Source organism: Dreissena polymorpha, chromosome 2 (assembly GCF_020536995.1).
Source record: "Dreissena polymorpha isolate Duluth1 chromosome 2, UMN_Dpol_1.0, whole genome shotgun sequence".
Taxonomy (NCBI): Eukaryota; Metazoa; Mollusca; class Bivalvia; order Myida; family Dreissenidae; genus Dreissena; species Dreissena polymorpha.
Window position 1 is genome coordinate 84,078,265 of NC_068356.1, and position 25,963 is coordinate 84,104,227.

General features: G+C 34.8%; 1 long non-coding RNA gene across 2 annotated transcripts; it reads left to right on the forward strand.

Moving 5' to 3' along the window:
- Positions 1–109: 109 nt before the first annotated feature.
- On the forward strand, positions 110–21,993 carry LOC127867877 (uncharacterized). Of its 2 annotated transcripts, none has more exons than XR_008043778.1 (4): positions 110–522; positions 9,446–9,616; positions 12,060–12,139; positions 21,910–21,993. It is a non-coding gene; the product is annotated as an uncharacterized LOC127867877 (long non-coding RNA). The 2 variants fall into 2 exon arrangements; XR_008043779.1 differs by lacking the exon at positions 110–522 and adding an exon at positions 8,658–8,717.
- The last annotated feature ends 3,970 nt before the right edge of the window (positions 21,994–25,963 follow it).

The following is a 25,963-nucleotide window of genomic DNA, read 5'->3' on the forward strand; positions in this document are numbered from 1 at the left end:
TACTATAGTCTTCAAGTTTATCATATTTCAGGGATTCGGTAGTGAACACCTATTCATGCCATACCATTATCTCCGAAAGATAACACCCGAATAATAGATAAAAGTGTAAAACATGCCTTCCTGTCAACTATGGTATTTTTTTAGAGAGTACTGCCCTTCATGAAACGGTTATTTAGTGTACTGTAACCTAAACAATCCAAACTGGTTCAATGTTAGAAGCAGCCGTGCACAACAGATTGGATTCTTAATACAGATTTATAGTGCAGATTGTGTTTTACGTCATGAACAGTGCGAGATGTTTTCTTTGCGGCTCGATTTTGATCGGGTAACGGATAAGAAACTATTAGTCAGCGCATAGAAAATTAGTTAATGTTGGTGTTTCTTGCATTTGCATCAACTATGTTTTCAAATATGAATGTAAATAAAACAATATATATTTCGTAAGTTATCAGGATGCAGGATCATGCAACTTTTTTGTGTTCCACCTTTTAACTTTAATGGATTTATCATTTATAGACGACGGTAATTGGCGCTTTATTTCAAATAACTTTTTTTAAACAAGTTTTCTTAAGAATTTCAACTAGTGCATTCAAGACAGTTTTATGCTGCTTATGGAAATGTGAAATACATCAGAATTTCTTTATTTTATAAGCATGTGATCTTGTTCAAAAATTCCATTTTACTGCATTCATCGTACATGGTTATGTGTCGCTGAATGGGTCAAGGGCCCCCTGGGTACTACTTCCCCGTTCCCCGGGTACTTTGAAGTATACTTTAAAGAACCCGGGGAACGGGGAAGTAGTACCCAGAAAAAATTCGTACCCAAAATTTTTCGTACCAAGTTATTATTCGTATCCAAAAAATTTTCGTACCCCAATCAGGGGTTCTGAAATATTTTAAGTCTACTTGTCCACGGACAAGTTGGACCCACAGATTCACTTGTCCGTACCAAAGAAGTTCTTGTCCGTACTTTTAAGATAGATAAAGGAAAAGGTCATTACTAATTAAGCAAATAATACAAGCATACACTTTTGTTTACTTCTATTTTAAATTATAAACATAGTTAACTAGAAAATTCACATGAACAAAAAATACAAGCAAGATGTGCATATAATAAGATCACGTTTAAGTCACACATGATACCATCTCGGATATTTAATAATCTCAACATGACTAGACAATTCACTTGAAATAAAATAATCTCCGTTAATTATAAGTATATAATTATCCGCTAATAAAGGAAACTCCTTACAAAATTTACATTTACACACATCGGCAACGTTTTCAAGCCAAGCAAAATCAATTAGCCAAGACTCATCAAATTCTCGTTTCCGCTTGGCGTCGTATGTTTATCATATTCATACTTGACTTTTCATATTCATACTTGGCTTTTCTCTTCTTTTCCGACGCCGAACTGATTTTATCATTGGTCTGATAAGCGTCATGGCTTGACGTTGAAGTGGTTTTATTATATAAAAATCGAATGCAGGTCGTTAGAACATGTATGCGGCCATTTGCAATGTACGAAAAGTGTTATCTAATGCGTGATTGGCTGTTGCTATACACATGTGTGCTGGTTTCACTATTAAAATTGTTTTCTTATGCGTGATTTGCTGTTGCTATATATACTCGTGGACTGGTTTACTACATTAAATAATTATTATCGGATAATAACCTACCTCGAGTTGAAAAAGTGTGCCAGTCCGCAGATTAATCATAAGCTATTTATATAAACTTTCGTTTTTGATTTTCGGAAAATAGAGTAGTTTCGTTCTCGAAAAAAAATTACCACGGAAATTTTACTTGTCCCCGGACAAGTCAGCTTTCAAAAACTGCTTGTCCGGAAGGGGAAATTGACGACTCGGACAACTCGGACAGCATATTTCAGAACCCCTGCCAATTTTTGGGGGCATTATTTGTTCGTCCCCACAATTTTTGTACCCACATTTTTTTTCGTAGAAATTTTTTTCATATCCACATTTTTTTCGTACCCTACATTTTTGTACCCTCGTTTTTTTTTTGTACCCATATTTTTCTTACCCAATTTTTTTTTCGTACCCAAATTTTTTTTCGTACCCAAATTTTGTTGGCATCATTTTTTCGTACCTAAAATTTTCGTACCCACATTTTTTTCGTAACCAAAATGTTCGTACCAATATTGTTTTCGTACCGAAAATTGTTTTACGCACGTTTTTTCACATATGGGTACGAAAAAGTGTGGGTTCGAAAATTTCGGGTACGAAAAAGACTGTGGGACGAAAATTTTCTGTACGAAAAATATGTAAGTACGAAAACTTTGGGCAGTTACAAATTATGCAAAAAAAATGGTGTAGGAAAAAAAATTGGGGTAGAAAAAAAATTGGGTACGAAAAAATTATGCCAAAAATAATTGGGTACGAACAAAATTTGGGTACGAACAAATGGGTACGAAAAATTTTGGGTGCGAATTTTTTCCGGGTACTACTTGCGGGGGTACCCCGGGTACTTTGAAGGATACTTCCCCGTTCCCCGGGTACTTTGAAGTATCCTTCAAAGTACCCGGGGTACGGGGAAGTAGTACCCGGGGGGACCTTGGCCCATTCAGCTTTTATGCACTTTAGATTTTTGCAAATGTATTTCAATAACTTGCAAAGTTCTTAACGGTGTGATTACATTCTGTCCAGCCTGTGAATAAACCCTTGAAAACCCCGTTGATTCTGCACCCTGGTTATGCTCGTACCCGGAAAATCTAACGCTTAATTGGTCGTTGTGTGCTTTTTTTTCAAATTAATTAATGTTCATATGTTTGTCATTATTTCGTATATTATCGAAATTCATACTCAAAAAGAAAGTTGAGGAAGGTTTTGTTCAAAGGGAATTTTGTTTCGTATTCCGTAGCGCGTTTTACGAAATCGAATTTTAGGCCGGAATAAAACTCCGATACAGTCTCAATTGTGTACATTTTAGTATATTTTCCATACCCGGGGTACATTTAAGTAGTACCCGAACCGACAATGACCAATCGAGCGTAAGTTATGAAGCAGGATTCGTGTAGTTAGCATTCGATGCAGGCGAGCACAACAGATTGAGTTCTGATTATATATTTTTAGTGCAGATTGTGATACTTCTGTTTAACTGCGTCTATACAGTCTTCGCAAGTTCTTATACAGGTTTTCTAGCGCTGGTGAACCAATGAGCACCTATTAATTTAATATGCGTCCAGACAACGTTCACAAAGTGCTTATAAGATTAAATTCGGTTTCATAAGTGATTGGTCCACAGGTGGTTAGCGTGTGGCTATGATATTAATTAGTGAAATTATCATTTTGATTGATAAATAATCATATTATAACGAAAAATAAACATTTCTGAAAAAAGATCTCGGTCTTATTCAACGTTGTGTATCGTGTTATTTCTTAAAATTTGACGCAGCATTTGTAGAAATATAACAAGATATATACATTTCTAGAAATGAAATTCATTTTTGCGTTGAATAAGACCAAGATCGTGAAAATCGCTGCACAATTGATAAAGTTATGGCTGTTCAAAACGATGCACCCCGTTTTCGGGTGATTTTGAGTTGGATACCTTGTTATATATACATATATTTGATAGTGATTTTTTTTCAGAAAAGTTGAATGTTCGTTATAATATGATTATTTATCATTCAAAATGATGTTTTCCCTAATTAATATCATAGCCACACGCTAACCACCTGTGGATTGGTCCATATAGGCATGTTCTCAGGTTACATTAATATGAGCTTAAATACCCTTAATCGCATTGTAGTGCTGATGGAACCCTATTAATCTCAGTCGAGCAAACACATTGATTATGCTTATACGCTATTAACTGCATCGAATAACTATCGAACTTCTATTTATATGCGTCCGAACAATCTTCGCGTGTTCTTACACTTGTTTAATAACGTTTGGGAACTAATGAGTCCCTATTAATCTGCTTCCAGACAACGTTGCTCTCAACGTGCATATATGGTTATATTCGTGTTAAATAAGTGATGTGTACCCTTAAATCTGCTCCCAGTTAACATTTACATGCGCTTATACGGTCTTGATTGCATTATAGAGCTAATGAAACCCTATCAATCTGCGTCAAGTAAACATATTAGGTTTGCTCATTCGCTACTTATTGAATAAAATAACTTATTTAATATTCTACTCATATATACGTCCATAAATCTGTGCATGTTCTTATACGCGTTTCAAAGCGTGGGAAAACTAATGAGCTCCAATAAATCTGCGCCGAAACAACGTTCACAATTTGGTCATTCGGTTGAATTCGTTTATGGACTCCAATTGATCTGCGCCAAGTTAACATTCACATGCGCTTATACGTACGTCTTCATTGCATTATAGAGCTTATAGCACCTATGCATCTAGTCAATACATTGATGTTGTTTAAGCGCTATTAATTGCATCAAATAAGTAATACAATTATATTTATCTGAGTCTATAAACATTCGCGTGTTCTAATAAAAATTTAATAGCGTTTGAGCACTAATGAAACCTTATTAATCTGCGTCTAGACAGTGTTTACATCGCGCGTATACTGTTCAATTCGTGTTTGAAAATAAATGATCCCTTTTAGTCAGCGATCAAAAAACAATCCCATATGCTTATACGGTATTTATTGACTTATAGAAGTAATATGGCATTAGAAGTAATGGGACAATATTGTTCAATTGAGGTTTCATAAGTTCAACATTGTTATAACGCTTAGCAGCAAAATTGAAAACAAAGTGCATACAAACGCAAAATAATAACATGCAGATATCAACAAACACTAAATAACAAAATGTTAATGAACTCTCGGTACATCCGACCTTGTTCAAATTTCATTTCAGCCACCATTTATAGCAAGTACGAAGAGCGTCATTTGATCCCATAAAGCAACGTATTTTAAAGGTAAAACACACCTAAGTTGTATGAGTTCAACTTCATACAGAAGACAGAGGCCAACAACCCGCTATAGGACATCATGCACAATTCTAAACATTCCGACAAAGACGAGAAATTCAATGAAAAGGATCTGCTCATCAAATGTTGTCCATGCAGACCATCCAACCCGAAACCCACTCCATCCAAGCCGCTGATTGTCGCCGCTTGAAACATCAGCGGATTCTAACATTAGATTATTGTTTCAAATCATATCTCAACAGTAATGAAGTTGTGTTTTTAAAAGAAACATGAAAATTATCACCATATCAGACGCCAACTTTTTTTTTGAATATATCTCGTTATGTTAACATATATTAATGCTGATTGTACCTATTATGATATATGTGTTTTGCTGAGTATCGATTAATTGTTTTAAATATCAAAACAGAACCTCACAAACGTAGTACAATTAATGTATGTATCAGTTCAAGGGTGTCAATATTCTATGTACAATATATTCAAATGTATACAATTGTGTAGAGACCTATGCAACCAGACTTTATTTATGCTCATGGGGTCATTGTCGACCTGAAATGGCCCACAAGTCACCCGGGGGTGACTAGAAGCCGATTCATGTTACCCTGGGGTGACTTCAAGCCGACGCTAGTCACCCACGGTCGACTAGAATTGGCTTCATGTCAACCAAGGGTGACATGAATCGGTTTCTAGTCATCCCCGCCTGACAAGAATCGGCTTCTAGTCACCCGTGTAGTTTCAATCCAACAGCAACGCATCCAGGTATCTAATATAGGCTATTATGGCTTTTGAACATATTATATACATATATGATAAAATTCGTTTTAATGATTCTCAAACACAAATCTTTAAACTGAATGACCAAATCATGAATTTTTTGTTGAAAAAGTAAAATTGTTGCCGAGGTTGACTTTATGCTGATTTCGAGGGTGACAACCGGGGGTGACTGGAGTCGGCTTGAAGACACCCTAGGGTGACATGAATCGGCTTCTAGTCACCCCGGGTGATTTGTGGGCCATTTCAGGTCGACAATGACCCATTGAGCTTTATTTAAAGTTGCCAATATTTAGTTTCTTAAAAGTATGACTCCTTAATAAAGCAAACAGAAAGATGTTTTCTCACATACTGAATGGCACATTATTGTTTTTTATCATACTTTCAATGTGGAAATAGAAATATTAAACGTAACGCTCCACAAAAATGACTACAGAAAAATCAATTACATTTTTGCAAGATCGAATGAACTCTATCAGTGATAAGACAAGTATGTACAGCGATAAACAGTGTAAAATTATTATTGCATTGGTTTTTTTTAATGTGTTAAGACCATTTTTCGTCATTTAATTTTGTTATTAAATCTAAGTATATAAATTAGTATAAATCATTAATAACAACTTTACTAAATATATATTTCCCTTAGTATATACAGACATAACTACCGTAGCTATTTAACGTATCATGTTGTTGTTGTAGATGGTGTTATTGTTGTTTAAGAAAATGAATTCCCCTACTTGATAAAATTAATAGCAAATACGATGACTGAACTAATAACTTTCTTTAAGAAGTGAAGCTCATCATTAACATATTATTTAAGCACACTCATCGATCTTACCGTCCAACTTTACAGTTTATTGTATCGATCTTTCGTCGATATCTGATACGAAATGTTCAGGGTCATGTTTTGAAACAATTACCTTAACCTAAATTACTGTGTTAAATTCTATCGTTACCTTAATTTCCGATCTCGTAATGCAATAACCACTGGCATATTGACAGAATGTGCTGTTAAATTGGTTTCTTTTTCACTTTTAGCACGGTATATTTATTTTAAAACTTGCAGTCAGCTTTAAAATTATTGATTTATGAACATGTTTTTTTATAAAATGCTCGTTGTATTTATTTCTATGAGTATTCACAAAACATTAAAATTTAAAGAAAAATCATTCATTCATTCATACTTGTCAGTAAAAATTACGATATTTTAAAATAAAAGAAATAAGCAAAGCATAAAACAATGATAACACCTATGTAAACAATGCGGAAGGTATGGGTAAGTGTCAGATTATATATGGCTTGAACGAAACCGCGACATGTGATGAAAAAATGAATCTATGTTATCAAGAAGTTAAAATATGACACCTAAGACTGACAAGCTAGTAAATTCATTGATAAGAAATATAGCTGTTATAGGAATATATTGTTTAAGTTCCAATATCTTATAGTACTTACTAAATTCAAAATTTCATGTTTTTATCCACACTAAACCTTTGTTGTGAAACGTTTCATGATTCGATAATGACTATACACTTCTTACCAACATGGTTTATATATTGCATATTGTAAATTGAATAATTTATTATTTAAACAGTTAGTTCAACAGTATCCATTTAACCATTTAAAATATTCAGCCATTCACCCGTCCGGCCGTCAATCCATCCATCATCCCTCTATCAGCCGATCAAACCACCCATCCACCCCTCTAGAAGTCGATCAATCCAACCATCAATCAATCCGTCCATCTATCCATCCTTCTATCCATCTGTCCGTCCGTCCATCGTAGAATTTCGTGGTTGCAACCAAAGTAGGTCAAAATTATACGAAGAAGTGAAATAACACTAATTACAATTATATATATAACAGTGGTTAGAGTTTTGATAGTTTTTCAATCAAACTAGTTACACTTATCAAGTGTATTTACACTATGTAGCGATACATTGATGCATATGTCTTTTTCCAAAATAAATTCTCTTTTAAAACACTATGAATTTTAAACCTGAATTTCTAAGAGAAAGCGCGCATGAATGACTTCAAAATGACCTGGGTTACAATCCTGGTGAAGACATTTTATGTGATTTTTCTTTCTTCTTGAAAATATAATTGCCTTCGATCATGCTGATAGTGATTTCATGCACGATTTTCACACACTGATAATTATTAAATGTACTATGCTCACATATTACAGCAGAATTGTTCTCATTTTAAGTATTGTTAAAAACCAAGAGCATACCAATATGCATATGTAATTCGATTAAGGTATTGTCTTTTATTTCTATACCGTGTATGCATCATGATTCATAATTATAAAGTTTCTTGTTCGGCATACGAACAATAACCGATGAGTTCGCTTTGCAGCTGTTAATAGTCTTTAAGTTAACATGTCCCATACATATATTTATGTAGAGAGATACATTCCGATTTAAAGTGATGTTTACAAATGTTATTTAAAGATGTGCAGAATACGTTGATATATCTGGCCGAGTTTACAGCTAATATACTGTAATGCCGGTCCGTCTGGTGGCCGTCAGACGGTGCCAACATTACAAATTTCCTACTGAATAAAGAAAATAAAGACTGCATAAATTAAATATCGCTTTTTATTAACACAAAAGTCATTTCTCAAGTTTTCATATTATTTCTGTTTTCTGATGTTATTCGTGTCTTAGCCTCAAAGAAAAATAAAGTCATCTAACCTCGTTATCCATGACCTTTTCCAATGCTGTAGGTGGATGGTCCACGGCCGTCCACAAGCTCAAATGACCATATATGGTGAAAAAGGCGGGACCAAACCAAATAGGCTTGCAATGCGCATGCCCGAGCATAACCGCTTGTTAGCCAGTTTGAATTGTTTGCTTGAAAAGAATGTGCTACATTTATTGGATATTTTAATATGATGAATATTCTAGGTAGAGACTTTGGATAGTATTATCATTATTACGTCAAAAAAACTCAACAATTGTATTGAAATGTTGACACAAAGAAAAAGCTATTTCGAGGTTGTTATGACCATTGAATCGCTAAGTTTGAGTAAGATAGGTCAAAGTTTATTGATCATGACTTTCATATTATCTAGGCTTTAGTAAAGGAATCTTTGAGTAATATTAAAAAATCTTTCGCAATCTATAGCCTTATCATGTCTTGTTGTTATATTATAAACTTTTGTGCGTGAGCCATTTGAATATGCCCATGCCGTTTGCATTACTTTTTTAGTTGTTTCCCCTGGAAAATACTCTTCTTGCAAGCCTTCACCAATCGATAACATATTGCCGATTGTTGACTTGTTGTTGTTTTTTGGGTAAAGCTGCATGCTTTTGTTAGATAATGTTTAATGTATCATTCACATTTTACATTTGATTCTGTTTAAACCATAGTTAATCGATGTTTTGGCGAATTTCGTACATGCTTAACTTTCCTGATTTCGGACGTAATTTACTTTCGGATACATGCTCCTCTTGTGTTTTTTTGCAATGTTTTCTTATGTATGCAACTTAAAAATAGCCCATGCTAAAATATGTTATTGAGCAAGTGACTACATATTAACAAAAAGTAATTATGATCTCATATATCAGTAAGAATTTTACAGCCCTTCATTATATTAAATACACCGGTCTAGGCAATAAATTCATATATTTGCTGGTTTTAATTTAAATTCATGTTATTTTTAATAGAATGGAAATAAACCTGTAATTTTGTCTTTCATTATGGTGTGTAAAATCACATTTAATGGAATCCAACCTTCTCTATTTCAAATACAGTAGGCGCCGTGACCTGGACGCAGATTCTAAGCAAGATGGGCCAAAAATGGGGGTAGCTTAAGAGACTTGCCCATAACAGACACGCCTGGAGGAATCTGGTTGGCGGCCTATGTCCCAGATGGGACAACAGGCGAAGAAAAGATGAACCTACTTGATTTGATAAACATTTTTGTAAGTCATTAAAGAATCAAGCAAACATTTTGTTTCCAATAAGCAATCATGTATATATCTGAAATACAAATAAAATGTTTAAGGTTCCTTGATCCTCATCTTGGTATTTAAGGGACCTTTTAACAGATTTTGGCTTTTATTGAAGTTTGTCATTAAATGCGTTATATTTATAAATGTAAACATTAAATCTAAAAAGCTCAAGTAAAAAAGAAGAAAAAAAGTAATCCTCATCTGGGCTCGAACCACTGACCTCTTGAGTAAAAGTATAACGCTAAGACCACTCGGCCATCCGTGCTCATACAATATTTCATACTTTCTATAATCTCGTAATGTCACAAAATAAACTACAACAACAGTACTCCAAATTATTCAATTGTTTCGCTTTGCAACGCTTTATCATTTTCAGGTTGTTAATGTTAAGTATTACTGTTTTCTCACAAATATCAACTGCAACAAACGTGCGAGTCTGAAACATTTTTTTTATTTTGTCAATTTACCAAAACATGCAAAGGCCCCTTAAAATACATGAAGTTATGTTTACAGTTGTCCATAACCACATATTGAAAAAGAATGTGCAAGCTCTATGTATTGGCATACAAACAAGTTAACAACGCCAATTGGACAGCCATCTTTGATAGTTACGTTAACAAAAAACAATGTGCTGAATCTGTTGGATTATTACTCCGGGGGAATGGTTCACGGCAAGCAATATAATGTTAGGTATACCTTCTATAATAAGGTGTGCGTACTTTAATCACATTAACATTTGAAATACTATGGAAGTACAAAAATGTCACAGGGCTCCCTCTGGCTCAACATTTTCTGTAGCCAAATTTACCTTTTTATGTCTTAATTCTTATTATTTTGGATATTTTATGGGTGATAATGCAGAAAACCTTGCAGCCAAATGATTTTTTTTGTAGCCAAATTTCCTTATTAGTAGCCATTGGCTAATTTGGCGAATGGCAGAGTAAGCCCTGCGTCAGAATGATAACAAACAGGTTTGTAATGGACATCATCTTGCAATTGCTATTTGTGTGAGTTGGATGGTAAAAAAATTCTGAATTTGTTATATGCAGGACATTTAGTAACTTAGCAACCCATGCATGTTGCAAGGGTGTCAATTGTCCGGATTATTTGGAAATCCCAATTTGAGTTCAGGATTGATTTTTAGATCAGTGTAAATCCAATGGTTTATTTTAAGGGGGTGAGAACAAATATTGTAATAGCTTCCTGGGCATGCTGGAAAAGTGCGCTTGGTATTGATTTTTCCAGGTCTTTTTATTGTGCCCCCCTTTGAAGAAGAGGGGGTATATTGCTTTGCACATGTCGGTCGGTCTGTCTGTCGGTCCGTCCACCAGGTGGTTTCCGGAGGATAACTCAAGAACGCTTGGGCCTAGGATCATGAAACTTCATAGGTACATTGATCATGACTCGCAGATAACCCCTATTGATTTTGAGGTCACTAGGTCAAAGGTCAAGGTCACGGTGACCCAAAATAGTAAAATGGTTTCCGGATGATAACTCAAGAACGCTTAGGCCTAGGATCATGAAACTTGATAGGTAGATTGATCATGACTCGCAGATGAACCCTATCGATTTTAAGGTCACTAGGTCAAAGGTCAAGGTCACAGTGACCCGAAAAAGTAAAATGGTTTCCGGATGATAACTCAAGAACGCTTATGCCTAGGATCATGAAACTTCATAGGTACATTGATCATGACTCGCAGATGACCCCTATTAATTTTCAGGTCACTAGTTATTGTCTGATTGGTAAGCCGCTGACACTGACATGAAACGTAACTGACCAAACCTCTTGGCTACTTTCTGAAAATCTTACATACTACAAAATGTTGCATATGTCCCCCATCTTTAAATTTCCATTTCCTGCTGACAAACTAAATGCATATATTATTTCATTTTGCAAAAGACGTATCTGAATATATTTTTGGACAGTTGTTTTCGGATATGGTATTGTTAGTTGATTAACATTTATTATCAATGTTTTTTATAACATTTATATAAAATGGCAATTACACATTGAGTGTTACTGGTGGTCTGGCTAATAATATTTTCAAATTTTACTCACCAGAAATAGCAACTAAAAGACTATAAAAAGAACAATAAACTATGGCTCGGGGGCTCTACCTGTAAGGGACCAACGGCCTCAGACTCCCGACTTTATTATTCAGATTTCAAATTTGGGACATTTGACACCCATGATGTTGTGTCATGTATCAAACCGTCTATATATAAATATTTATTTTATTTATAGGATATGTAGAAGATTTGGTGATGCAATCATTGGATTTCATTTTGTTGTTTGTCGACCTACTTTTAGTTTTTAGTGCTCAGCATAACTATGGCTGTCAAAACACAATCGTATTAAGATGTACAAAATTAATAGTGCTTCAAATTATACAAGACTTTCTTTTTGTTTTAGATGTTTTTCAGTTTCACCTGAAGACGTTTCCCACCAACCATCCTGTCTTGAAAGAAATTACTTTTGAACCCGATTTTCTGGTAATACTACTTTTTTAAAATACAGTTAATATTAATGAATTATATGAGGTATATATATATAATATATATACATGTATCAAGATTTTCCATAGGCAGTAAGAGCACAGCCGGCTGGCATAGGCTGGACAAGTTAACAAAAAAAAATTAATATCTCATGTGTACAAAAATACTTTGCATTGCAGGGAACATTAAGATCATTTTATTTCTGTGAAAATGTTCAAAGTTGGTTTTACAAAATTATATCCTGAATGCTTTTAGGGCCTTAAATGATATATGGAAACAAGCATATTTAATAATAAAAAGGAATTGTTGAGTTTTTGTTACTCTTATTAAAGATTTACATAAAGACCGTTTTTAGCTCACCTGAGCACAATGTGCTCATGGTGAGCTTTTGTGATCGTCTTTTGTCCGTCATGCGTTGTGCGGCGTCAACATTTGCATTGTTTACACTCTAGAGGCCACATTTATTTCCAATCTTCGTGAAGTTTGGTCAGAAGATTGGTCTCAATGATTTCTTGGATGAGTTCGAAAATGGTTACCGTAAAACGCTGTGTATAAAGCGCATTTATGTATAGCGCGCATCAACTTTTTGAAAAAATATCGGGAAGGCAAAATTTCCGTACCATAGGCTCACTGAAAATTGTTTAATTTATATTGCCAATCTCATGTGTTATTTTATTTTTCAATAATTAATTATCTTAAAGACGATAACGATAAAGATACAACTTGTTTGTGTGTGTTTTTTTTAAATTATAATATTACGTGTAAATGTTTCGATTTAAATGAATTATGCATGAAATGCACAATTTCCACGAGGATACCATCGAGGTTTTCATCATAAGGCTCCAAAGTAACTGTCCACGATTTTATCATGGAGGAGTACACATTGCGGACCAATTAGTGTGCTTAGTATAACTAAGACACTGAAATTTTTTATTGGTATTGGCACGGGGTTATTCACACATGACTTATTCACAACCGCGCATTTTATTTACATTTCCCATCTCACGCTTTCTTTTCGAGCTTCTATAATTGACAGGAGACTTTGACAACTCAAACTTCTCAACACCATTACTGACATTACCGGCGTTAAACAAACAATGGAGGTTTGAAGTCGTTTGCCGGTTTGCATGTTTTGATAATAGCCCAGCTACACAAAATTTGACAGGTGACGCAAATTGCTTGTTAATCACAACCCCAATCTTGACAAGACGTATGAAAACGTGTAAACAAACACAACATCAATTTTATTAACACTTTTGAAAAGCAAGAAAAATAATAATAAATGTATCGGGAAAGACCTTGCCGGCATACTATTGTAAATCGACAAGTGCCCCTTAATAAGTTGTGTAACCCTAGTACAGTTGGGTATAATATTTTGGGAAAAAAACAATAAAGTTTAAATAAAAATGGCTTCTTTGTTTTTCATTTTCTTCTTCAAATTTATTTGATTTCAATGCTCTGTATGTACCTGAAAAAGATAGAAAATATTAATGTTAACTTTATAACGTTTGTCCATCTATATTCAGATCGTAAATATAACACTATTATTAACATAGTTACAGTTAAAACAACGGGGAACAGAATGATGTGAGTTACCGTAACTGGGTAACTGACAGGGATAAAATGTCTTGGCATGGCTGTAGTTGTGCATAACACGCATCAAGTTATTAAAATTAAATTTGGGGGTAAAAATGTGCGCCTTAAACACAACCTTTTACGGTACGTTTGCTTGAAAAACATGGCTGCCAAGGGGCGGGGCATTTATCCTTATATGGCTATAGTAAAATATAGTAACACTCTAGAGGCCACATTCATTGTCTGATCTTCATGAAACATGGTCAGAAGATTCATCCCAATAATATCTTTGATGAGCTTAAAAATGGTGCCGGTTGGTTGAAAAACATGGCATTTAGGAGTTGGGGCATTTTCCTTATATGGCTATAGTTAAACCTTGTTAACACTCTGGAGGCCACATTTATTGTCTGATTTTCATGAAACTTGGTCAGAAAATTTATCACAATGATATCTTGGATTAGTTCGAAAATGGTTTTGGTTGCTTTAAAAACATGGCCTCCAGGGGGCGGGGCATGTTTCCTTATATGGTTATATACAGTCGAAACTGACCTAACGGCCACCTGAATTTACCGGTCACCTGCAGACAACGGTCAGTCTGGAATCCCCCCGACGAAAAACACTTTATATTACACTTGAATTTAACGGCCACCTGACCATAACGGCCAACGGCCACTATATTCCATTTCGAAATTCATGTTTGACCTGAAATCAACGGTCACGCGTCAGTCGTCTCGAGTCGCGAAAATTAAAAACACAGCACATTATTTGTCCGTCTATTTTGCGTTTAAAGCGTCTGAAAGCGGTAATTGTCTATGATATTATAAAAGCGGCCCGCTGCGAGTAAACAAATTATAAGGTGTTGAGAAGGTTTCTTTTCCGGGGATAATTGTGATGGTATCTTTAAAAGAAAATATATCAGAGTTTATGACTTGTTGAAAGTAATTATCGCTAAATTAAATGACCGCTATTTCTTTGAATTAGAACGGTACAATTACACCGTACTATCGGTTTATGACACCGAATCCGCTTTTTAGACATTTAGGGACGTAACGTCAACGGAACGTGACAAGCTTTATTTACTGAATGAATGAGATGCATGAGTAAACAATTATACCAGCATTGATAAAGTCATTTTTTAATTTAACAATATGAAATTAAATCAATCTAAAATTATTCTCTATTATTCAATGTACACGCGTAAGTTAATGCTGTTATAATGATTTGTTAATGCAATGAGCATTAGTTTTACACTGTATGCAAACAACTGGGTGGGGTAACGACGTAGTAATACTACCAACTGACCAACCTTCTTAAAATTGTGATCAGAATTCAACGGTCACCTGTGGACAACGGTCACTTTGATCATTTCCCTTGACTGACCGCTGAATTCAGGTTTAGTAAAACCTTGTTAACACTTTAGAAGCCACATTTATTGTCTGATCATCATGAAATTTGGTCAGAAGATTGGTCTCAATGATATCTTGGATGAGTTTGAAAATGGTTACGTTTGTTTGAAAAACATGGCTTCCAAGGGCGGGCATTTTTCCTAATATGGCTTTATATTGCTATAGTAAAATCTTGTAAACACTCTAGAAGCCACATTTATTGTCCGATCTTCATGAAACATAGTAAGAAGATTCACCCCAATAATATCTTTGACGAGTTCAAAACTGATGCCGTTTGGTTGAAAAACATGGCTGCCAGGGGGCAGAGCATTTTTCCTTCTATGGCTATTTTAAAACCTTGTTAATATTCTAGAGGCAGAAGACTTTTTGAAAATGATACAGAGCTCCAGACAAGGTTTTGTGAAATTCTTAACGTACTACCAGATTTTAAAAAAGAACTCTGAAATTTTATTCTTAACGTTACTACTTAGTTTTGGAAAATAATTCTTAACTTTTCTAAATGCCCAAAAAATAAATAATAATGGTTATTTTCATGCAACAAATCAAAATAAACATACTAGCAACTTTATTTATACGAGTTCAATAGTGTCTATTCAGTATCATACAATTTTATTTTTCAAATACCTTCATACGCCCAAACTGTGCTTAGATCGCATGCCTTCGATGAATTTTTACATATTTCACAATTAAAACGGGTCTCCCCTTCAATCTGTTCAACGATTAGCCACGTGAATTGTCCCTTCCACTCGTTCAATGTTTTGTTTAAGTTTGGACCCGTCGTATTTTTTTTTTAGCTTTTCCAACTTTGTTGGCAACTGAACATACAACATCGTATAAGATCTTTACTATAATGTCTTTCTTAACATTCAACTTCGGCTCACTTTGCGAACAATATGTTAAAAGCGTGGCTTTGCACGCTTTGCAGTTTTTTAGGACGCTCTCTGGGCGCCGCCATTGTTTTTTGACAGATAGACTGTACACGCCGCTTTTATTGGAAAAAATGTGCTTTGTTAAACAAACCCGATAACCATTCTATATAAGCACCGAAAAGATCTTTCATGCGCGAAAAGAACTCAATCAAAATAGATACAAACCGATGCAAAAATAATATATTCGTAACTTGATTTTGTAATTCATAATGGTACGTCAAGATTCTAAAATAAATACGTAACAGACTTGAAAATAATTCGTAATTACGAAAATACGACCCTTATCTGGAGCTCTGTGATATCTTGGATGAGTTTGAAAATCGTTCAAGTTGGTGGAAAAACATGGCCACCAAGGGGGCATGGCAATTTTCCTTATATGGCTATAGTAAAACCTTGTTAACACTCTAGTGGTCACATTTATTGTCTGATCTTCATGAAACTTGGTCAGAAGATTTGTCCCGATGATATCTTGGAATAGTTCGAAAATGGTTTTGGTTGCTATAAAAACATGGCCACCAGGGAGCGGGGCTTTTTTCCTTACATGGCTATATATATGGCTTTAGTAAAAGCTTGTTAACACTCTAGAGGCCACATTTATTGTCTGATCATCATGAAACTTGTTTAGAAGATTTGTCCAAATGATATCTTGGATGAGTTCGAAAATGGTTCCAGTTGGTGGAAAAACATAGCCGCCAAGGGGGCATGGCAATAGAAGCCACTTTTATTGTCAAATCATTATGAAACTTGGTCAGAAGATTTGTCCCAATGATATCTTAGATAAGTTCGAAAATGGTTCCAGTTGCTTAAAAAACATGGTCACCTGGGGGCTGGGCATTTTTCCTTATATGGCTTCATGAAACTTGGTCAGAATTTTTGTTTAAATATCTTTGATGTGTATGAAAATGGTTCTGGTCTGTTGAAAAATATGGCTGCCAGGATGTTCACTAGTCATGAAAGTTGGTGAGAATATGTGTTCTAATTACATCTTGGGCTGCACAGAAGAGGTCAGTTCCTTTGAATCTCAGCTGAGCGACTTTGGGCCTTTCAGGCCCTCTTGTTATTGTCAATACTAAGTATATCACTTAAACTGTCGCGTAATTTTATATTCAATCTAAATTTAAATTCACTCGTTATTTCTTAATATGAACAGTGCTCGATGCTCGCACATCACTTAGCTTGATCCATTCATGGTCTAATGGAATTCCCCATCCCACATTTCACTTTGTTTATGCACTTCCTTAAAATGACAGAGGTCTGTTTTTATGAATATTTGTCATACTTTGTTTTTGAATATACACATGATAATTATACTGGATTACCGTAATTACTCTTAAGTTTTCGGACACCCTCTTTTTTAGCAAAAATAATTATGTTTGTGACTGTTAACTTTAGACATACAGCACAGGGTTTTTGTCCATTATTAAAGTCTCTTAATTTTCAGGCAATGTGTTTAACCGCGCGATTCTACATACTTTGACCCTGTTTTTGCTTATCTTGTGACACTTCGATCATAGATTCTTACAGCCGGATTGAGGTAATACAACCGGTCGGATGCATGACTGAGGGCAAAAATAACATTACATTAGCATTATTGTTTAATAGCCATGTATACACCTGTAGAATATAATGGATACACCCAACAGCATTTTAAACAGTGTCGTCCTTTCTCGGAAGCAGAATGTTTTAATTTTTATTCCCCCTTTCGAAGAAAAGGGGGTATATAGTTTTCCCTTTTTCCGTCAGTCTGTCTGTCAGTCTGTCACACTTTTCGTGTCCGCTCTCTAATTCAAATAGTTTTGATCCGATCTTTACCAAACTTGGTCAGAAGTTGTATCTAGACAATATACAGGTCAAGTTCGAATATGGGTCATGCCAGGTCAAAAACTAGGTCACAGGGTCACTTAGTGCATTTCGAGGATTTAGCATGGTGTCCGCTCTCTATTTGAAGTAGTTTTCATCTGATCTTTACCAAACTTGGTCAGAAGTCAGAAGTTGTATCAAGAAAATATCTATCAAGGATTTAGCATGGTGTCGGCTCTCTAGTTTATGTGGCTTTCTGATTTATTTTGATATTCTAAGACGTCCGAAGGAGGGCATATAGTGACCGGACGTCACAATTTGCGTTTAGATTTCTATGTCGCTTCAGATAGCATTTTAATATTTTGCATGCATGTGTATATGGACAAGGCCTTTTCATACGCACACAAATTTTGAATCCTGTGACCTTGAACTTAGGGTCAGCGTTTAGGTTTCGACATCTGCGTTTTGGTTTCGAAAAAAGCTCATAACTACCAAGCGTTTATAGGGGGCATAAGTCATCCTATGGTGACAGCTCTTGTTTGTTCTATATCATTTCAGGCAAGAAATAGCAGAGCTGTGAAGTTGTATTTCTTTTTGAAGCAGAAAGAGAAGTGTTTATCACAATACAATTATTGTACATTAATTTGTTGTATTTATTTAAAAATAATTATTATTTTTGGACATTAATTGTTTTCTCTAAATTTTCGGACATCTGTAATTTTTTACTAGTTTTCGTATCTAAATCGAAAAAAAAAATGTGTCCAAAACATAGAATAATTACAGTATAGTGAAATTGATAGGGTTCGAACATATATATATCCAGGGATAAACACAAAAATAATTTGGTGGGGGATATCAATTCAACGAATATGCTTGTAAAAATTTGAAGTCATAGTCCGTCCGCCAGTCCGTCCGGATTATTTGTCATCAGATCTTCACCAAACTTCATGAAAATGTGTAAGGCAATAACATCTACATGTAGGTCAAGTTAGATAATGGGCCAAATTGACCCAGACATTCTTGAGTTATGGCCCTTGAATCATTGTAAAATTGGGTTTTTAGCTCGACTATTATATATGATATATAAACAGTGGAGCTATCCTACCAGGGCCCTCACACTACTTTGGGGGAAGGGGTCCGCAGCCCTTAGGAGGGGGAATTTTCGCGGCATTTCCCTTTTTGGGGGATTTTTTTTACTTACTCTCTCATTATTTCATTTTTACATGTTTGCACTATATTCATTGCATTTTTCATAATTAAGTATGTTTGAAAAGATTAAATTGAAATAGAATTGAGATATAATAATCATGAGACACATCTTTCTATTTAAAAAAAAAAAAAAAAATTTTTTTTTTTTTGGGGGGGGGAATTTTTCCCCCAAAAAGGGGAAAAAAGTATACTTTTCAGGTGGGGGACTGCCGCCGAAATTCGGCGGCAGATTTGATAGATTGAGGGCCCTGCCTACTCACCCTGGTGTCGGCGTTCCCGTGTGCGTGAGCGTTGGAATGTATAAGTTTGCGTACCACCTCAAATATTTCCTATTACCCTTGACATATTGCTTTCATATTTTGCATTCTTCTTTACCAACATGACCCCAATCTATAAACAATAACAGACAACTGTAACAAGCATTTTGTAAGAATTGTGGCCCTTTTTATGCCCCCTGATCGAAAGATCGGGGTATATTTTTTTGGCCTGTCCGTCATTCATTGTGTGTGTCCCGAAACTTTAACCTTGGTTTAAGTTTTGCGATTACTTAAGGAAATATTGAACATAGCAACTTGATATTTGGCATGCATGTGTATCTCATGGAGCTGCACATTTCGAGTGGTGAAAGGTCAAGGTCATCCTTCAAGGTCAAAGGTCAAAAAAATACATTCAAAGCGGCGCAATAGGGGGCATTGTGTTTCTGACAAACACATGTCTTGTTTTCAATTAGAATATGCATATTATTGATAAATCTATGTTAAAGTTTGCGTACCATATCAAATATTCTCAATGTACATTGTTATATTGCTTTTATATTTTGCATACTGTGAAACCATTTATTTTCGTCAGCACGAAATTTTGTCCTTTAAAAAAAATGACTATTTCGTCAGCACTTAAATTCATCCATTTCTGGTTTTGAAAAAAAAAAGCGTCCGATTTGTTTGTAATACATGTAATACGCGGTTGCGAAAAATTCGTGCTGAGGAAAGAGGGGTGACACTTGGTAGTCACTTGCAAGAGGTGGGCCTTGTTTTGCATATGCCAATTAACAAGTCTGTTATTTCAGGTGATAGTAACTGTCCCTTATATTTTTAATAGTATTGTCTTTAATCCGGATTCGCAGCGTGTTGGCTGTATAAACTGCAACACCAATGAAAAACACAATACACACAATAGGTAATAAAGTTGTTAACAATTAGCGCTAATCAACACTATTCTACCTAAACGAAGTGGATGCATTCGATACAGCCTTATTGCATTCGCGTTTTACAGGAAATGTCAGTTGTCAGTACACTGTATAATGTACACCCCTTTGTGTCAAAACCCGATTTAACTTGAGTGTGAATAGTCGACTGTTAAATGTTCTTTGTATTAATACCATCCAGGTATCTGTACTATAAGTATACCAGTCTACAAACAAGGTGCGCGCTTCCGCATATGGGTATTTGGACGTTAAAAAAATTGACCTACGGTTTAGCGTGCATGCCGTAGAATGCATTTAGCAATATAACTCGTTTTTTTTCCCACTATTTCTTTACTTGCAAAAAATACTAGTGGCTTATAACTTACCTTGCAATCTTTTTTTTACTCGCATTTTGCGAGTGTGCGAGTGTTAATTTCAAGCCCTGTGTATATGCGTGGATTACGCTGGATTTAAATGCCTCATGCTTACGGTAATTCAGTCTTATTTGTTTCAAATATGGGACATGATTGTTCGTTAGGATCTTGAATTGGTCTATCGGTCGAAGGACGAAAAAGACGAAAATTAAAGTCTGACGAATTATAATGGTTTTACAGTACTTCTTCACCAACATGATTGCAATCTATAAACATGAGCAGACAACTGTAACAAGCTTTTTGTAAGAATTATGTTCCCTTTTTATACCTAGAAAAATGCAAATTTGGTTCAGTTTTGTGTTTAGGTTCATTTTATTCTTAAGTATCAAAGCTATTGCTTTCAGACTTATAAAACTTGCTAACTATCATAAGGGGACTGTACAGGGCAAGTTGCATAACTCTTGTTGGCACTTTTAGGGAATAATGGCCCTTTTTTGTCTTAGTAACTTTGAATATTTTGTTAAATTATGTTTATATCGACTTTACTTATAAAGTATCAGAGCTATTGCTTTCAAACTTCAATTACTTTCTTCCTATCATGAGGGTACTGTACCTTGCAAGTTGAATTTGACCTTGACATTTGTATGACCTTGACTCTCATGGTAAAATTAAAAAAATGTGCTTATATTGCCATAACTTTTTATTTATGATCATACTTTGACAAAACAATACTTACCTGACACACCACAATGGACTCCACCTTACCCCATGCCCCACCCCAAATCCCCTCCCCCTACCCCAAAAAAAAATAAAAAATAAATTCTTATTTTTGAAAGATCATCTAATAAATGCCCACACACCCCAAGTTCCCCATGATGGCTTACGACCAAATTGACCCAGATACTCCTGCGTTTTTTCTCGTTTCCACCCAATAACTCCTGCGATTGTCATTGTAAATTCACTATGCGTCATGAAAATGTGAAAGGCAATAACATCTAGGTCAAGTTTGATAATCAGTCAAATTTACCCAGACACTTCTGAGTTACGGCCCTTGAATCATCGAAAAATCTAAAATATCCTGTTTTTACATAATGTTTCCATCAAAGCATCTTCCAATTATCAGAGCATCTTCGGGGGCATGTCTCATCCTTCGGAGACAGCTCATGTTTGAAAATCCGTTTAGTTTTCAAGTCCTACTCTTCTTTAATCTTGAGATTTAATGATTGTTTAGCAATATTAAGTTTTAATCAAAATGTTTACAAAGGTTCACAATTTGCTGGAGATCTTTTAGGTTTTTGCCACGAATTGTTGAGAGACCTTCAGGAGATGGATGTTAAGCAGCTGTATGTTCATCTAGGCTCCAACTACTTTCTCGGTAATGAATTGGTGTTTTACTGGTACATAAACAAGAATAAAAAAAATACATTTTCATGGCATTTCTATAAAATAAATATAATATAAATTTGCAAAAATAAAATGTTATTTCTCATAGAGAACTTACAATGATTGTAAAATACATTCTAATTTATTAAATAAGCAGTTCACACTATTTTATTATGCATATAAATAGGACTGTGTATTTCATGATTTGCTGTTTGCAAGGCCAATTTATTTTAAATTGATAAAGGCTATTAGCAATAAATGTTTTATTTCAGCATACTATATACTTCATAATGATGTTTATTTGTTTATGTCTCTTTACTGGTCTGTTAGTGCAGTGATTTTTTTTGCTCAAATTTACAGCCGATTTTCGGCTGCTTCCCAATCGCAAAAATACACGTTTTTTCCCAAAAATCTGACCAAAATTTTCCCCCAAAAAAAACAACTACCAAAAAAAAAAAAAATTTTTTTTTTTTTTTTTTTTTTTTTTTAGAAAGAAGTCTCATATAACTTAATTATGATTTCTTAAATCTAGGTCTCAACTTTATTTTTGAAACTTCTTACAAAATATATAACTTGAATTTAGTCATTTTTGTCCATAAATCATTCCCAAACTTGCCACTTTTATTGATTAAAAAAAATCCCAATTTGACCAGACTCCTTTTCTAGAAAACTCCCTGAACACGCACTTAAAAACAATATCACTTCTGTTACTTATAATCCTATTTATAATGCTAAATTTTTCCCAATTTCATGGTTTATCACGCTATTTTTCCCAATTTCACTGTTTATCGCGCTAATTTTCCCAATTTAAATGGCACAGGCTGTAACAAATTAAAGCAAAAATAATCACTGTAGTGATTGTGAAAAAAAAGTAGAAATGTGTTAACCTCACATGCTTTAACAATTAAATTGAAACTAATCTGCCATCAACATAAAGTGTATATGTGCAAGATCTAATCCCCAATGAATCACACAATACTGTGGTTTTTACCCTTGAACATCTGTATGACAAATTTAAAGCTCTAGTTTCCCATATTGTTTTGTTGCGGATGAAACTGGCAAAAAATCTTCAGTTGTTGACCTTATATTTACATATTTATTAGAATAATTGTTTTGAAATATTTCCAAAGATGTAGCTGACTTGTGCGATTTGGTCTATCAGGTCAGTCCAGACACGTTGACTTGTGCGAAGTGCTTCCTCGGTGTGCAGATTACAGACAAGGTTGTTGGATACCAGAAGGACGTCTGACTGCCATGCAGAAATGGATTAAACGAGCCAACTCACTACTTCAGGACTACTGTTGTAGATTGTTTTTTTGGTAGGTTTCTGGTATATCATAAGGTAATTAACATCTTAAACATGTTTTTATGTATTTCAAATCATAAAAAAATGTGAGATTCACCGTTGAATGTTTGTCACAACAATCAATGCAGTTGTCTATTTATACATTCTTCCGTCAAGCGTTTATTATGCAAACACCTTGAGGGGCATTCCTTACCGAGGAGACCAATGTCGGCCGTCTAAGTGGAACAGTTTTAACTTGATCATATTAAAACTTTATGATAAGGCTTTAGGGCATAATATCAGAGTTTGACAATCAGGCATATTGCTTCAAGCACTAATTAATCATGGCCCTTATAAAAATAAGGCCATTTTAACCTCTGCTCTCTAACTCAGTTTAGATTGGATAATCCTTGAACTTTGTGATAATTTAGGTGGATATTATATCTCGGCAAAGTAGATAAACCCTCTTGTCAAAGTTGGCTTTTATGGCATAAACACAACTTGTTTAATCCTTGTAACATGACATTTTTCATCATATGCTAAACAGTTTCAAAGTGAATGCTTCTTTTTCAAATAAGCCATTTGGGGTTATTCCAAATCACTATTTGTGACAACTTAAATTTGAGGTTTGTAATGTTTGACATGCAGATTGACATCAAAAATTCACTTTAGATACATGGGTTGTGTTGTTAATTATAATAACGATTTTTTTAATATTACCAAAGTTATTATAGTTGATACTAAATGTGCTGAATTTATGATGTCAAAATTATATAGGGCATGAACTTGTTTAAGTCCAATCTGTAGAACCGGACCTTCATTTGCAAGTGATACATATGTAATGCAACTAAAGCTATGTTCTTTTTTCCCTCCCTACACCTGAGCCTGAAGTGCTCAAAGTGAGCTATCGTGTTCAACCATGTCTGTCGTCACAGTGTGTTTTGTCAACTGATTAATGGTTGCTTCTCATTTTTGTTACCAAACATAGTGTAAAGCATTAAGCATAGCTTTTCTCTGCCTGTTTATCTGTATGTCCATATTTTTTAATGTCCATAGGCTTTTGTTTTAGTTTCCTCTTTAACTAATGGTGGATGTTTCCAAACTTATTCAGTATGCAATTTTCAAATACATTACAACAAATCTCCAACATGTCGAGATGATGCATATCCAACAATACCAATATCTCTAGTGTGAAGGTCAAGGTCGCACTTATGTGATCAACTGTAAAATGTAGGCATAATACAGCTTCAATTGACTGTCACCTCTTCATTCATCAATCAATTTTAATTGGCACCTGCAACAGGCGTTCACAGTTCACCATGAGTAGTCACAGTGTATCATTCATCTCCCTTATGCACAAGTCAAGGTCAAGCTAAGAGGTCAAAAGTGATTTTGGCATAATACAGGTTATCCAGACTGTTACTCTTTATTAATCAACTAAATTATCAAAGATATGTTCCAGATTTGCAGACAGTGTGTTGTGTATTAATATTTTATCTTTCTTCAGAAAAAGGATCATCTGGAAAGTATCTTGTGCTTGCCTTAAAGGCTGATGGCATGGGAAGGAATCAGGCTTTGAGCCGATAATTGTTGCAAGAGAGATTTGTGGCCAGTTATGGTTTTGTGACTTTCGCTGAAACTGCCCTGATTTAAGGCTGACAATTCACATGAAATTGACATGAGGGTTTATAAATTATCCATGGTCCTGACCCCTTGATTATCTGAAATCCCTGTTTGTGCATATTATATAACATAATGAGAACACCCTTTGGGCGACCTAAATTTGTATTTTAATCAGTTTCTTGTCTTGACCATTATTTTGACATTATCATCAAAATTTGTTAGTTTCCTACAGGTGAAACAGGAGAGCGACTTATGGTTTGCGCTCTGTGTTTCTTTCTGTCTGACATACTTTTCTGGATCATGCGATAAATTTAAAAGTTCTTCATTTTTTTTCATGAAACTTCAAACATGGACAGATGGCAATATGTATATTATGCATGTCATTTCATTTTGTTCCTACATCAAGAATTCTGGTTGCTTTGGCAACAAATAGACTAGAAATATTGCTAAAAATGGTGGATCCTGCGATCCTGCTAAAATACCTACCAGTAGAGGACTTTAATTGTCTTGTTTAATATGTTTGTTGTTTTGATGTTCCATTAAAAAGAGATAAATAGTGAGATACTAAATATTTTAAACATCCGCCTCAAATCTGCAACTAAAAGGAATAAACTATGTATGGGCCCAAATTTGGCAGAATTATGGCCCTTGCTCATTTTTGTGAAGCTCCTCAGATGAAATCATCATTTAGCAGTCGCAATGGTTGAGCGGTTGAGGAGGCATGCATTGCGTCATACTTCCTGCTCAGACTATATCATTGTAATGCCTTATCCAAATAACACAAATGTTCACCATGTGCAAATGTCTTGTTGCCTGTATAACTCTATTAGCTCAAAAGTAAAAAGCATTTGAACTTGCACACTTTGGTATGTAAGTTTAATTTTGTTTGGACATTTAAATTGTTTTGAAACTAAAGATTGTTGTGGGGGCATTAAACTTCTCTTTCAAATGTTTAATTGTGATTATTTTTTTCAGTTTGGTGGACAAAACATGCTGATCAAAAAGAATGTGTACCACAGGGGCCGGTGTTTTCATTTGAGTGATTGTCAAGAAG